The 16,559-nt window shown below is 36.5% G+C and overlaps 1 long non-coding RNA gene across 1 annotated transcript; it reads left to right on the top strand.

Moving 5' to 3' along the window:
* Positions 1 to 8,783: 8,783 nt before the first annotated feature.
* LOC139127796 (uncharacterized) lies at positions 8,784 to 10,595 on the top strand. Its single transcript, XR_011551129.1, has 4 exons — positions 8,784 to 8,965; positions 9,059 to 9,181; positions 10,110 to 10,221; positions 10,509 to 10,595. It is a non-coding gene; the product is annotated as an uncharacterized lncRNA (long non-coding RNA).
* Positions 10,596 to 16,559: the final 5,964 nt, after the last annotated feature.

Below are 16,559 nucleotides of genomic sequence, written 5' to 3'. Positions count from 1 at the left end.
TTGAATCAAATGGCAAGAAAGTAATGTAATAACAGGCCTTTTGCAAATAATTATTGGTATTTATCCTTTGCACACACTGTTAACGCTTGTCAAGGCCCGCATCACTGGTAGCGATGCCGTGCCCCCGGCAGATACAACACTGGTGAACACAAGGAATACCCAACGCAAGTCTTTGTGGGTCAAATGGCCACCAAAAGGGTGACCATTTAATGAAAAACTGTAACAGAAAATAATACATCATGCAGGCCAGAAATTGATGACAAATCCTGGTAATTTATATCACTCACAAAAAAGAGCGATTCACGATCTACTTGTTGAACGCTAAGGTATCTTACTAATTCTATATTGTTGTGTACGCGGTTACGATATGATTACCAGATTACCCGTCAAGATGACAGTATCGAAACTTGTGTAACAACTTTCATCAACTTTACTCGCGTGATTAACGTTTTGTCTGGCAAATGGCAACTAACGCATGTTCTCTATGGGAAATTATCGGCAAGTTCATGTTTAACAGTCACAACCGACGTTCTTGCGAACATGATATCGTTTTTCTTCTGAACTTCATGAGGATGAGTAACGCTTGACAAAAAAAGCTTTAAATTATACGATTATTTTGAATATATTATCTTTCAGACTATCCTCCTATCACAACGATGCTGAATGTATTCGTCAATGAAGGAGAGAGTATAATGTTACACTGCAATGTTTCTACACACAAATTCAGCGAAACAAAATGGTTTTCTCCCAATGGATACCTCGTTGATGGCAATGAACTGATTCTTCAGAACATCAAAGCGTCAGATTCAGGAGTGTATTACTGCATGACCACAAACACGCCGGTGGAGGTGGTGATAGGGAAAAACGGAGTCCCACATTTGTACATGTTTACTGTGAGTAAGATACATAAAATATAGTATTGGCCCGAAGTAAACACAGCTCAAATACCTTATATCGGACGGCATCACAAACAGTATTAAAATATCCGGCATTATCATACATGCTCTGCCTGTATCGACATTCTCCTATTGTTTACACGGTACTGATATGAACCCGTATTTTAACATGTTAAAATATGAATTATGTTTTCACTGTAACTGAACTACTTAAAGCTACGAGTACGCATGATCTTCGCTGGTATGTTTATGTGTACATAAACACCTTATCACATGAACTTGCCCGAATCATCACCTGTGAGACGTAGAACAGGACGGATAAGAAATCCGATCTACCCCTGTTTGACGTCAACAAGCGAAACTTTTTTCCTGCATGGTACCGTTCATACGTGCAGGTCGCGACACGCCGATTTGTCGTGATCGATGCCGTGCTAGCTCTTATGACATCTTTACAAAAAAGTGACCCGATAAATCCGGACATGAAACATAAAAGACTATTTATCAAATGATTTTCAGTCGCTAGAAATTTAGCTTTCTCGAGAATCGAAGGGGGATATAAGGTAAGTAATCCCTTATGATTTCAGTTGATATCGTCACTAAATTCATAACCCAATAATGCACGTATAATAAAGGGCATATTACACGAAGTTTGGTCAAAGTCGCGTCGTATTCCAGTGATGTTTCCGCATTTTGACTCGTTGCTGCGCAGCTCGTCAAAATACGGACACATCACTCGAATACGACGCGGTATAGCCCAAACTACGTGTAATAACCCGTAAATATAATATCGAACCGTCCTCTAAGTCTCTAATATTCCTATTAGGTTGCCCTATAAGCCATGGTTAGAAATAGAAATCGCATCAGGGATTCAGTTATCTTTGACGATGAATATTCCTAACTAACCTGTACATGGTTACATCCTCCTCTCATGCCTAAAAATCTTAGCGGTATATCTATCAGGCTCGCATTTTATACTCTTGGTAAATCGTTGTTTTAATAAAAGAAAAACAGAAATCCAACCTTTATATTGTCCTGATTAGTCTCAGAGGGAATTTCTAAACATTTGTCATTTCTATCCTAATCTGTCAAAGACGGTCCTATTGCTGTCAACAGTAGACGAGATGTAGACGTTATAACTAGGGATGGCGAAAACGCAACTTTACTGTGCCAAGTAGCCAGTTACCCAGTGTCGTCTATAAAATGGTACCATGCCAATGGAAATCGCATAACCAGTAAAGAGTATGCCATTGACGAACGATGCCATGGTACAGTTAAAACAAGCGCACTCTATATTTCTGGAGTGAGCTCGCATGACTATGGAAACTTCTCATGTAAGGCAGAAATGCACGAGGTAATATCATCCTGAATTTTGGTCTGCTGAGAGAAGGTAAGATTATTATCCTTACAGACGGAAAAGAAACCATCACAATTATTGTTTTTACCACTATCAGTTTGATGAATCTAAACAAATGAACTTGAAATGAGTGCTTGCAAACCTGTTAATACACCGCGAATAACATCACTGAAGAACTGGGGAGAAGCGCTTTTTATTTGATAAGTTATTGATTAAGTGATGATGACAGTGGTTCCGAGGTGCGTCTGAATGGGAATTGAACCAAATTGCTATGTGCAAGGCAATTGTTATGGGAGAAAATGTAATGTGAGCTCCGGATCTCCCTGGGCTTAAAAACACGTCTTCAATGTGATAAACATACATTTAACATATCTATGGTAAACACAACAAAAGGGAAAAGGTAGCAAATTTTTGAAGATTATACTTTGATGGCAAATCTGTATGGATCCGTCTATGTATATCAAACTATTAAAACAGAATTGCTACAAGAGTGTGAGCTAGTGACACATTCTTGCATTTCTTCGTAGCGTTGTTAATGTGTATATAATAAATCTATTTTCTTGTATTATAAACGATACTTTAAGAAGTGTCATATAAGTAATTAATATTAATGATGAATCATCAAATTTCTTATTTTCTCTGCGGAATATACAGATTCTGAGGTGCCAAACATATTTCTTTTGGCAATTAGTCTAGTAATTTTACTCACCCTAGTGGCAAAGTATGTATCGGAAAAAATACATTCGGTATGTATTAATAATTAAATTACTTTACAACGTCAATTGATTGACGTCATATACATATATCGGATATTCAAGTTTTTGCTTTAATTGCAAATCACCCAACATGCACACAATATGCGATACGCCTTTTGGATGTACACACAGACACTCAAACACGGACAAACACACATACACACAATGTACAATAATGACAATTACAGTGTCACATTTGTAATTTTCAGACCAAGGTCTCAAAAAACCTTAGCAATTTCCTGCATATTCCTGTTGCCTTGCTGTCTATAACATTCTTGAGTACGCATACCATGCCATCTCGGTATACACAGATGTGATCATCATTAAATAGGCAAACCATTTCGCACACTTGAGCACCATTTTTTTGTCCCCCTCCCCCCCCCCCAAAAAAAAATAGTGAGCGACCGAATGTAATTGAATTCCAGCATGGGTTTCTTATATATAAGATATAAAAGGTAGTGGATGTTAACAAGTGTCGTGTAATCAGCATTATTCGCAAGCAACTTTAAATTATGTAGTTGCTATAATAGAATGGATGGTTATTATATATATATATATATATATATATATATATATATATATATATATATATATATATATATATATATATATATATATATATCATATAATATATCTTTGTTCTCTTTTTACAATGCAGTGTCAGCGAACAGTTCATGACGTTGCAATACCAATGCATCCCATACGTAGTGAGGTACCGAATAATCTATCTACCTACCTTTCTATCTATCTAACTATCGATCTACCTATCTATCTATCTACTATTTTTCTGTCTGTCATCAATGTATCCGTTTGTAGGAATCCATTACGTTGGCTAGCCACCAATATTTTTGCCCTGGAACCACGAAATAGAAGTCGAAATATGGGGAGACTTAATTATTTCACCGGTTCAGATGACCATTTATGTTAAAGTTGGACCGAATTTTGATCTTAGATGTGATTTCTTAGCGCTGTATTTCTGAATCAAGAAAATCTTGTAAGGACTGCATTTTATCGGCCAACCTTACTTTCAATCAATCAATAAATGCAAATAGATGTACGAAGTGTGTAACATACTTAATGATAATTTGTTTTTCCCCCAGTAGGAATAGTAATGTTACTGACGTAAACCTTAATTGAGCAATGATGATAGCAAACCGCAATTAGAAATTGGCACCACGTGATTCTCACGTAGAGAACTTCAGTATGTGACGGGTCGGGGTTGGATAGCAGGTTTAATTTTACAATACTGTGCAGGGGTTCATACCTTAAAAGGACATTTTTGGGGAATTTTATTTTACAAAAAAATGTTTAACTGTGGCAACGCAAACAAAATTGAACGAAACGTAATTCAAAACCATGAATCGATGTAGGTTGAAAAGAGAGGATATGATCATAACCTTAAAGTTCACAATCTCTCTATTGTTACATTTGTCATGGATGTCCATTTGATAATAACTGCAGAGGTTGCTTATATCGATACGGATGCAGCAGTTTACGAATATTCGATTAATAGAACAAGTTTTAAAACTAACAAGAACAGTAAACTGGTATTACAGACCTCTATTCGTGACACTCTTGTCTACGATTGATCGTTTGATTCTGACGAGTTACATTGAGTTTCAACTTCAAGGATATCAACTCTCTTTACGGGGTAGTTGACTTACCCTCCTCAGAATTAAATGATTAATTTTACGTGGATTATACACGTTTCTAGTTGTGACAGTTTGCCTAAAATTAACCATTGGCTTCTGAGGGGTTACTTTCCCTGTGGAGGTAATTGACATCCACAAAAAAACTTGGCATTCAAAGAAACCCGTCAGAATCAAACGATTAATCGTCGGTTAAAATGTCATATAAAAAGTGTATGAACTGTTTTACAGCCTTCGCGTTCATTTCAAAACTGCAATTCTATTTACAGAAAGTAAGTAAACTGCCACAAGTTTACAGACAACTGCTGTAGTTATATTCAGGTACTCTGCTCATTTTCATGTTTTTAAAACTGCATTGTTGTTTTTACATTTCGTTCAATTTTGAAGTTATTACCATAGTTCTACAAAAATATTTTTGGAAATAAGTCACCCCAACCGGCTTTTGTAATGTTTGACCATCCCCTACCGTGTTGTAAACCGCCCGATTTCCGCCGACACCTCTGTAAAATTGGAGGCTCCCTAAGTTGGTTAAGTGGTGCAAATGTCTCATTTCAAATTTTAGTTTGCAGTTGTAATTGCACAACTAGAGATTCACTTCACTTTTCGTGTTCTGGAAAGCCAACGACAATTCCTCTTTGCATTATAGATCAAAAATAAGGTTGGTTGACAAAGGTGACCGCGCTGAACGTGGTATTCTTAATTAGGAAATTGACTGCGAAGAAAGCACATTCAAGATCGAAATTTGATTCAATTTCAAGTAAATGGTCATTTGAGCCGATGAAAGAATAAAATTTGCCCATATTTCGACTGTCATTCTTTAATTTTAGAGTTAAATAATGGTTGGCCGAATAATGTCACCGATTGTCAGATCCCGTGTACGGTTTTCTCTATGCGTATGTCTGTATGTAATATATAAATAAACATTTTGGAAGTGCAGAAAAAATATTCCGTAAAATGTTCTTTTTTAAAGCAAAATGCATGCTCTGTGAATAATGTAAATCGTATCAATGGAGACTTATTTGTGGAGTTTGGTGAAGACAGGCGGACATCATTTATCAGTAATGAGGGAGAGCCTCTTTTTGAAGATGACGTATGGGAATTTCCATCAGAAAGGTTGCACTTTTACGAAAATAACCTTCTTGGAGAGGGAGCATTCGGTGAAGTTCGGAAGGCTTTCGCCGATAATATTGGGGGAAACATTGGTAAAATTGATGTGGCTGTGAAAATGTTACGAGGTAATTATCCAGGTACAAACTGGTGTGTTTTATTGTTTGTATTGTATTTCGAAGTGTTTAATGATAAAATGTTTGCGCGTTATTATTGTTGCCCGCATTGTGGTTTTTGGTGATTGTTTGATTTTTATATTCCCAGAAGATGCTTCAGCAGAAGAGATTCGACAGTTCGAGAGGGAATTGCAAACGATGAAATCACTTCCACGACATCCAAATATTGTTGCCTTACTTGGTTGCTGTACAGAGGCAAATGGACGTATGTATATGGGAATTGAACAACCATAATTGCGTTGTCGATACCATTGAATTTACCAATTAATCAGTTGAGATTATAAGTGATTAGGGTATTTACTTTTTATAATGACATAACTTCAGAGAACTCTGAATTAATAACAGTTATCACATCTATCATAGTTACAAAATAATACAAGGCAAAACTATTTTGTTAATCGAAAATACTTTGTCTGCCCTAAAGCTAATTCGATGACTGAAGTCCGTCGGAGTGTACACATTTAAATAATAACACATGAGAGCGAGGGCAATATCACGATTTATTGCCTGCCCAAGGGATGGTGGTCATGATCGAAATACTGATGATGCCCGAGCCGTAGGCGAGGGCATCATGAGTATTTCGATCATGACCACCAGCCCGAGGGCAGGCAAAAAATCGTGATATTGCCCAAGCTCTCATGTGTTATTATTTTTATTACACCGAACAAGCAAACATGCAAAGAAACAAAAACACAAAGACTTCTTCGAGTACAGTTCGCCTTCTGAGTCCGGACCTCAGCGTAAAATGTTGTCAGTACCGAGTCTAGGGTTGCCGCTAAAGTTTGCCGATCTCCTCGGTGGTGTATCCAAATTTGTTGCTTGCTTAGTCGCTGAACACAGAAATTGCATTCCTTGTTGCCATTTTCGTTCGTTTGCTGTTTACTTGCATCAAAATATCGTCTAACTGTGCCGGTGACAGCTCTGCATGACGTTTCGCAGCCATAAGTTGCCAACTGCAAAGTACAACAAGCGAACGACACTTTGTTTGCGCGCAGAAAGGATGCGCAGTAGGTAAAATGACGTCATCCATGTAATATCAAGTGCAGAGGGCATCATCAAGTTCGCAGAGCGCATCATCACATTCGCAGAGGGCATCATCACGTTCTTTTACATGTCATGTGAGTCGTGTTTACACAATGCAGTGCACGTGAATGAGTGAGGTGTAATAATAATCTCTATCACAGATACCGTACGCATCTAGGTAATAGTATAATAGCATAGCCAACCAGCATCATGGTCAAATGTCAGGGCCTTTAAATTTTAACAACGTAAAGCCGTATTTGTGCAAGTCGCTGTGTTACTCTAACGTGTGTGAAAAGTTTTTTTTTTGTCTGAACAAATGTTATTCTGTAGGGTCATCACTACTGTCCAAGACACACCTTCACATTTTATAATCCATTATAGTTTATCTAAGCTATATTTAAAAATATTACTGGAGGATGATCAAATGTCCCTTATGACTTTCGTCTTCTGAATCTACAAAAATCTAAAAAGTACATAGACTTGGAAAAGATATAAATTAATCTGAATTTTTATCTAAGAGTAGCTCGGCTAGCGGACCACTGATAGTTGTCCGCTAGTGGCTAACCATTTTTCCGTTAATTACTTCTGAAATGAAATTCTTTCGATTCAGACGTATTATTTAATCTATGATATGTTAACGGAATGACGATTCAAGAAGAATAAAGTAAGATAATAATGGATCTACTGTCACTTGAACTTTTAATCTCAGCACGCTAGATTTTAGGCACTGAATTTTCGGATGCAGAACTACAACCTTGGCCAGCAGAATAGCCCTAATCAATGTCGTGAACCTTCTGACACGTGACATCAAAATCGGATCATATACTTTTGATAATTTATACCCTCCACTGTATCTAGCCATCTCTTAATAGAGTCAGTGGAAGGTATAAATTATCAAAAGTCTATGACCCAATTTTTATTTCATGTGTCCGAAAGGTCACGACATTCGGATCGGGTTATTTTGCTGACAAAGGCTGTAGTGCTGCAACCAAATATTTCAGTGACAAAAATCTAGTGGGTTGAGATCAAACGTTTAATTGACAGTACTCAGCTACCAACACAGATGAAATTCGATGCAAAAACTAATGGGTTTAATCACAATGTTAAATTCCTGATTTTAACATTGAGTTCACGTTTTTTAAAGACCATTCCTTTATCTTTTGAAATAAAATGTAGGTTTTGTTGAGAAAATGACTTCAGTAAAATGTAATACTCAAGAGAGGTGACAGACTCACTTCTATCGTACGAAAAACGTAGATAACAATAATTATATCGCACCTGTGTATTTTTGTCGCAAATACGGCGATCAGATTGGTCGAGGCATGAAAACAGCAATGGTATATTCGCGATATAGTACGGTCTTCCCACGCGCCCGCCCTCAGAAAAAAAATCCTTTTTGATATTCCATGCCAGAATATCCATAAACCTTCATGATATAATAGAAATAAATACCATATCGCATGACCGAATACCACTGTTTTGACCAGTTTACTTCATATTTTCACTCGCCATCGCTAGTGCAGATATGTCGTTTACTGGTCAAAAATTTCGTGGTATACAGTCGATTGGTATGCGTTATTGCTTAAACACACCAATTTGAACGCTACTGTCATAATAATGCATGGTTTTAAGGCTACCGGCACAAACAAAATGGCAAAGATTCAATACCTTTGGTGCAAAGGTTTTCCTTTGTCCCTTATGGTAAACAAGGACACACGTTAAGAAGATACAAATGAAGTTCAAGTGTTCGATGCATTAAAACCTCTATCCAGACATAACAGACACTGATACTCAATACTTATATTTTTTATCCAAAGGGGTAGGTCCACTTTTTATCATCGTGGAATTGATGAAAAACGGTAGTTTATTAACGTATCTTAGAGACGGTCGTGGTAGTCATGAATATTCGAACCTTCATGAGAAACACCAAGAACTTACTCCCCTAAAGTTGCTTCACTTCTCATGGCAAATAGCTAGAGGGATGACTTTCCTTGAATCTGAAAAAGTGAGTATAAATCTGTTGAACGTTTCTCAAATTTTTATTCGCTTTCGGCAAATGTACATTGTAGTCACAGACCTTTCTTTTATTCAATTTTAGTGTCTTCATAGAGATCTTGCGGCGAGAAACATTCTATTGGGAGAAAATGATATTTGTAAAATTTCTGACTTTGGACTAGCAAGGGATGTCAAGGAGAACTACACATATCAAAGAATGTCTGATGTGAGTTGAAATTTCTACTAGGAAAAATATCTAGAAGCGAGATTACTTAACACATGAGGCAAATATGCAATTTCAGCAGAAAAATGCCGTTGCTGTCTTTAAGATCAAATTTTAGTCCTAAACGTTTCGTTGAAATCGAGTTATTATTAAAATTAAGTGTTGAACATCAACTTTAAAAGTCGTTATTTATTTTGTTTCTGTTTGTCATTCCCACGGAGATTCGCAAACCTAGACTCGACGGACTAATAACAACAGGGTATCTGAATCAAAGCCCTTTGTTGTTTAAAAAGGGCATTGACGTACATAGACATTTTAAAATATGTACTAGAGCTTGCCACGTTATCTCAATGCGATGCGCCAAAAAGCTTCTTATTGCCTTTGAAATCAAAATGTCGACAGCAGCTTCCTATGACTGTGTGTGCCACAAGATTTAGTTGGCATTTTTTTGAATTACGTAGCAGTACCTCAGGAGAAGTTATTCGCCCATGCTATATTAGATATTATTATCAATCATCGATTTGATCGATGACTTTCTTAAGGCGGATGGGTCTTTACAGAGGTCGCCTAAAGTTAACACAACATTTGAGGATATACAGTTAAATTCGAAAAAAAGAAAGTCTTGGCATGTTGATGTGATAAGTGTGTTAAGCAAGCCCTCTCAAATGTTCAGGGTCTGTTCGGATAATACTATTGGCCTTGTTGTAATTTCAAAAGGTTTATCGTCAATCTATGTAAACACGATCATTTTGGACCTTGTGCTTTCTTTATGCATGGTGATAGTTCTTGATTAATTACTTATGAATGCGTAGCGAATTAAAATTTTCTCATTCTAACTTTTACAAATTTGTTTACTGTGTGGATGAATAAACACAAGTAATTTATTAGAAAGAATAATAAAATACAATCAAACCTTTCTTACATTATACAGGGACCCTTACCACTGAGATGGATGGCTGTCGAATCATTACGTGATTCTGTGCACACAACTAAGAGCGATGTTTGGTCTTTTGGAGTTTTACTTTGGGAAATTGTGACATTAGGTATTATTCTTTTCTATAAATTGATATACAAAACATAACCGAGCAGAGCAATCATTTTAATTATGAAAACAGGCAATATTAAATTGTATTTTGAGTATTTGTATACATCTCTACAGGAAGATTTATATATTATCTGGAGACTTCAGACAATTATATTTCGATTCATAACACAGTAACAAAGTATATGTGCTGGAATTAGAACATTGAAATAACTAATGCCGATCAAAAAACGAATTTTTGATGAGTTTCGTGTTCTTATATTCAGAAGTCTAAATGTCGTTTTAAAGGTGCAAGTCCCTACCCGGCACTTACTGGAAAAGAAGTAAAACGGGAAGTCTGTGGTGGTCGTAGATTGGTAAAACCTCGACACTGTGATAATGAACTGTAAGATTTATTTTAAAAAGCTCAAACTAATTAAAGTAGTTTACTTTTGTTGAAGGGTCCGTTTCTGCTTGGAAAATCTTCATTGGTAAAAATGAAAACTTCAAGACGAACCGTGAAATAGAAAATATTGTATACTGTTGATTTGTAAACAATTTTTCTTTCTTCTATTCAACAATAAAATAAACAAAATAATCTTTATCATCACCATCATCATCATCATTATCACCACCATCATCATCATCAACATTGTGTTTGTCGTCGTCGTCGTAATTGTCGTCGGCCCCACCGGCATCGTCATCATCACCATTATCAAAATTACATCATCATCATCATCCTCTTTATCGTCCTTTCTGTATTTTGTAATGTAATTCATTAAATGAGCGTATTTTTGCATATTTTTGTTTCAGGTATGATGTAATGATGGAATGTTGGAAAGAGAGTCCGTCTGATAGACCATCTTTTTCAAAATTGTGCAGGACAATTGGAGAAATGAAACACAACAAAGCGAAGGCGAGTTTATCAAAATGTTATAACTAATAGTGCCTGATTAAAATGGTTATACTGACCTCAATCTTCTATTTTGCTCTTCAGTCGTCTCGTATATGAGGAGAACGGTAAAATGTAGCATACACTTGAAGCTTTTTTCCAGCTCACGGTAGTTTTCCTTCTCTTCTGTTCGTAAATGTGTCCTCATCAAGCCTTATGTTTACTAAATAATTATCCAGGTATAAAGAATGATCAAACCCTTTTGACAGAATTTCGCATTTTAATGACAGATTTTATCTAAACCAAAAACACTATATCATACGTTAATTTATAGCATTATCTATGGTGGCCTATTCTATTTCCGGTATGAAAAAATACCTGCCGTACTCGGTCTTTCACTTGTCTTTGTTGTTTCAAGCAAAATATTAAAATTAAAATTGATGACAGAAATTTAATAACACCCTTGGTATAACCATGTAAGTAAACAAACTTGAGCGACAGTGACATTGAAGAGATAGATAGCAAGCGTTTTCAGTTCATGTCCTCAAAATATTGTAAGGGCGTCACGTTATGCAGTAAAAGGGCCTGAAGACAAAAACGGTGTGTAGGCGTACTCATAGTCGAGACAAGTCACTGGAAGTTTTGTTTAATCTATTTTGCAGTCCTACTTAACGATGTCAGAGTTCGAGCATCACTCATACATCAACAACCCTCAACGCGATTGTGAAGTAAGGGAAAGGATATAATTCGGCTTTTATCAGGCATGTTTCCAAGTATGTATTGTTACTTGTTCCAATGTACATAGTCACCTTTTTATTTTGAACACTTTTATCATTATGCTTTTTATAGATTCATTACCTACTTTTGCCAAACGGACTATTCCCCTCTTTTTTTCGGAAGTAATGTTTCATTTGACTTCAATCGATTATTTCATTGCGTTTAACTGCTTAACAAGATGACAGTTAATCGATGTAAAATGACCATCTATTTTTACTGCATGCAGGCACTTATTGGAGAGGATGAATGAAATAATATTTGCTCGCTGCCTTAACCTTTCATCGGGAGAACATCCGACAGACGGAAAGAAACTTGTCCAAGGATCTCTGCACCATACTTGTGTGTCAAATAACATTGATTTCGTAGAGGTTTATTTGACAAAATACGTGTTGCCATTTCGGCTGATGATAAAATTACTTTTCTGTAGACCTTATTTACTCCGAAAGATGAATACCAAATCGTCGTTGATGAGTACACAAGATATTTTTCACCTTCTTGACTTGTCCAATATTAATTTGCAGTACTTTCTATAACTTTGTAAATTGTCGCCTTAGGTTAAAGTTATTTCGATCATGATAGTACTCTCCGATATTGAGGTCCAATAACCTACCGCATTATTAAAGGTATTGTTACCAAACATTACTTAGAAAATTGAGATAATCCTTTCGTATATCACTGCTCAGATAATTTTTTTGTCGAGACTGCAATTACATGTTATCAAGGTTCTTCATTAGTCCTCTGATTATAATACTTTTGAAAATTAATATCATGAGGGGATGCTTTGATAAATATTTCGTGCGCTGACAGTTATTAGCCCATCAATGGTAAATCTTTGGCAAGTCCCTTTACATTGTCTCTATGCTACGGATTGGATGCACATCGTGTATATATATTTACCAGATCATTGTTCAAGGGTATATGTGTGCGTGTATAGATTTCGTTGCATTTAACACGATCGCAACTAATTTAGGATAATCGGATCTTCTATTTTTTTTTCAAATTTCTTAAACGTGTTAGGCGTCATATAGCTAAATGCTCAATATTACAAATTACTCATAAAACAAGTGTATAACTTAGAAAGAAATGCTGACGAGCTTACATTTGCAGATTAAAACGACCTTCCATCGCCATTTGATTATGCCAGATTTCTTCCAATCGTGTTATTTTTTCAAGTAATTAGATATATTCAACTCTAAGAACATAGGACGCTATGGGTAGGTAACGCAGTCCTCGATAATGATCATTCTTATGATACATTTTGAGCAAGGACTAGTGGAGAGATTTATTTTCAGTACGTATGATTTGTTGTTAATGCGAATACGGTAATTTGATCGTGACATTAACATATTCCAGAAAGACTGCAGCCTTGTATCATTGTGCGAAAACTATGCAATATTTGTTTCTGTTTTTAGTTTTTAGAGCAAGACCAATGGAATGTAAAATATGCGCGTGTACACGTTTTACGACAAACAATTTTACTCGACGGTCCAACGCGTTTGTCTTCATTTGTCTAGTGCACGCACTTTAAACTTAAAATATTATTTCAAATTGTAGCCATGAGTGTTAATTATTTTGCAAAGTACATTGCATTTTGTACTCAACGAATTTAATTGTTGGGTAGGGTGTTGTATGTTCAGAAATAAACGAAAAGTTAGAACAAAGTCTGTTTTACACATTATATAGGCTGGGCAACTTCTGCAGAATTTGTCGAATATGATTTTGTTGAATGCAATTTTTACAGAGGTCTTGCTTTAAAATAAAGTGTAAAATATGTTTATTATCATAACATAAATCACGGTGTACCAAGATCTTAAGCAGAATATGACAATTGAGATAAACAAAACAAAAGCAAATTATTCACTTTCGTTACACAAGTTTGCACAGAAAGTCAAGTAGTCTCAAGATGGGAAACGAAGTATAACATGTGAAACATAACACAGTACAAGTAAATATATCAAGTAATAGTTCTGTCCTAGCCTTGAGTTTATTTTTCTGTGAATAAAAAGGGTGATACGTATAGATCATAATCTGTACGCTTGTTTTAATTTGAATTTTACCAGATAAATTACTGTTCATATATGTCATATTTTTCCTGTGTTTTCCCTGCGTTGGATATTAAATTCTTATAGTGAATTCGACAACATAATGCCACATGTAGTTAACAGGATCACTCCTTTCTCATAAGGCACAAGACTACTAATTCATTTCTGGGTTCACTTCCGGGTTCGTTACCCATAGTTCGGAAGGGAAATAGTGCAGACCTTGAAGTTTTGATACCTGCATGAATGCTTGTTTATTTTGAACTTTAATATCAAGAATTAAGATATTTTTTTCTGCCTGAATCAAAATGCAGACTGTTCTGAATAATGGCTGAAGCATTCAGTGGTAATATGAGGAGTTCTAGGGGCCCATAGAAATCATAACAATAAGCCTGAATTTTGTCACAAACACCACTGAGGGCGTCCTTTTTCATCGCTATCTCACAATTTCCGTGGACTTGCCAACACGATAAATTAATCAGTAGTCAAGCTGACATTGACCTAACACCTGTTAAGAGGATTCGTGCCGCCGAATGTTTTAAAATAGGAAAATCGAGCTCAACGCTACTGTGGTGGCCTATGGGAAATTAATCAGTGGTCTTAAGTTGTCATAAGTTACGAATATTTAATATTAATAATTTAATATTTACGAATATCTTAAGTGGTCATCAGTTACGAATATTTTAAGTGTCAATCTACAGACAGCTCAAATATGTTAACATAAAGCATGCTTAGGACATATAGTAAACTGTAGGAAACAGTTGATTGTGTTGAAGAGTGACGTCACATTTACGTGAGGTAAACTTGTTTTGGATGCCCGAAAGATGACGCTGTCAATTGGCGTTTTTTCGTAACACGACTGTGTAAGGATGAATGTTGTATTTATCCAACGACGGCTAATATTATCATTATGGGTAGTTACTGCTATCTATATCAAATAATAAAAGTTTGAAACGCTGGGCACATTAAAGAGTCAAGTTAAACTACTCTGTACTAGCAGTGAGCACCTCAAAATACGACACTTTGCACTATTCTGCTTTGGCATATCATTTGTGCAGTTGTACTGGAATTTCATGCGAGAATTCAACGTGGACAGCGACTTATGTAAATACACTGTAACAATATCTAATTGATACAAAGGAGAAAATATTAAAATATGACGACACTTAACATTTTTTCTGCAGTATCTATCCAGTTTCACCAAACAGCAAAATTAGAGGTCTGGCAAAATCAACTTGGTTCTGCTGAGTAAATAGCTTCAGCAGGGCAATATTGTTACACTCGCATCAGAAATGTAACATAAAAGTACGCACGAGTGGTAATCTTTTTGATATTTCTGTGAGCGGTTTCAGACAGGATCGTTTTGCTACACTTACAGCACTTAGGCCACGCTCTCAGCGGCCGGGGGTCATGGTCAATGCTTTGTGACCCAACAGTGCTGTTCATTGACATGTACATCGAATGGCGGTTCCATCCCACGCCTGTATCTCTGCCCCGTATCTGCTCACACAACAAAGCAAGCCCATGTACCTTTGGTGCAACCATCTATGGTCCCTGGAGGGATTGTGAACCAACACACGCTAGCCATCCGTTTCTCACCAATCAGTAGACTATCCCGCTAGCACTACGTCCGTTGGAGAATTGTTCGACCTAAATAATGCTGCAAGCGCCGTTCGGCGGGACCTTGTCCTGATTTTAATTCATTGTTGACCCCAGAAAGATCGTGCCAATGACGTCTCCGTGGACATGTACAATTGGACATTTTTATTGTACATGTCTCGTTTTTTTTGGCTACTTTTGGCCTTTCGGTTTAACTTTTTGAGATTTATGTATTACAATATTTTCTTTTCTTTTACATAGGTCCTCCCTGGAAATCAGTACATTTTTGACTGAGGGAGCTAACTAGCATACACATAAATAAATAAATAAATAAATAAATAAATAAATGCGAACATAGCCAATGCGTCAGTGCCAATGTCACTTGCGATTCATCAAAAGACGGCCGCTGTGTGGTATACATAACACAGCAGCGGCTATCATGTATGAAAACAAAAGTGACTGTGGTCAGTACGCCCTCTGGCGGGCAATGCTTCCACGAGTTTTTCGAGTGTTGCTCGCTTCGATTCATTGGAAAACTTGTAGCTTTCGCTGGCGAAACCGAAATTTGACGTATCGTTTTTTGCTCACATGCGTGGCGAATCATACAAATAGAATTTTCACCAAATTTAAAGTTTTTCATTGCATTTTGCAAGTGTGGCGAGCGTTAACATGAACACTGAAAGCGGAAACCCTATAAGTTACTCCCCGTGGTGGGAAGCTTACGAAGGTGTGAAATACTTACTCCCCGGATTGAAGGTACGGCATCAGGCAATTATCGGAAAGGCGGAAAACGTCGACTGAATACAGTTGGGGACACGCCCACCTTGTATTTTTCCTTTGCCATGTTTAATAATTGCACGCGTTAAACAACAACAAAGATGAACATAACTCTTCTATAGACCATCTAATGGCATTTCTGTCAATTTGCAACACGGGATTTTCATGTTTAAAATGAATAACACTAAGATTGGTTGTGGCAAAACGATTTTTATCTTTGATGAAGGGAAATTATTGATTATTTAGCAGAAAGCTTTTGATAATCAAAGTATCCTG

Source organism: Ptychodera flava, unplaced genomic scaffold, assembly GCF_041260155.1.
Source record: "Ptychodera flava strain L36383 unplaced genomic scaffold, AS_Pfla_20210202 Scaffold_37__1_contigs__length_1687728_pilon, whole genome shotgun sequence".
Lineage (NCBI taxonomy): Eukaryota > Metazoa > Hemichordata > Enteropneusta > Ptychoderidae > Ptychodera > Ptychodera flava.
This window is presented reverse-complemented; position numbering and strand designations above follow the sequence as displayed.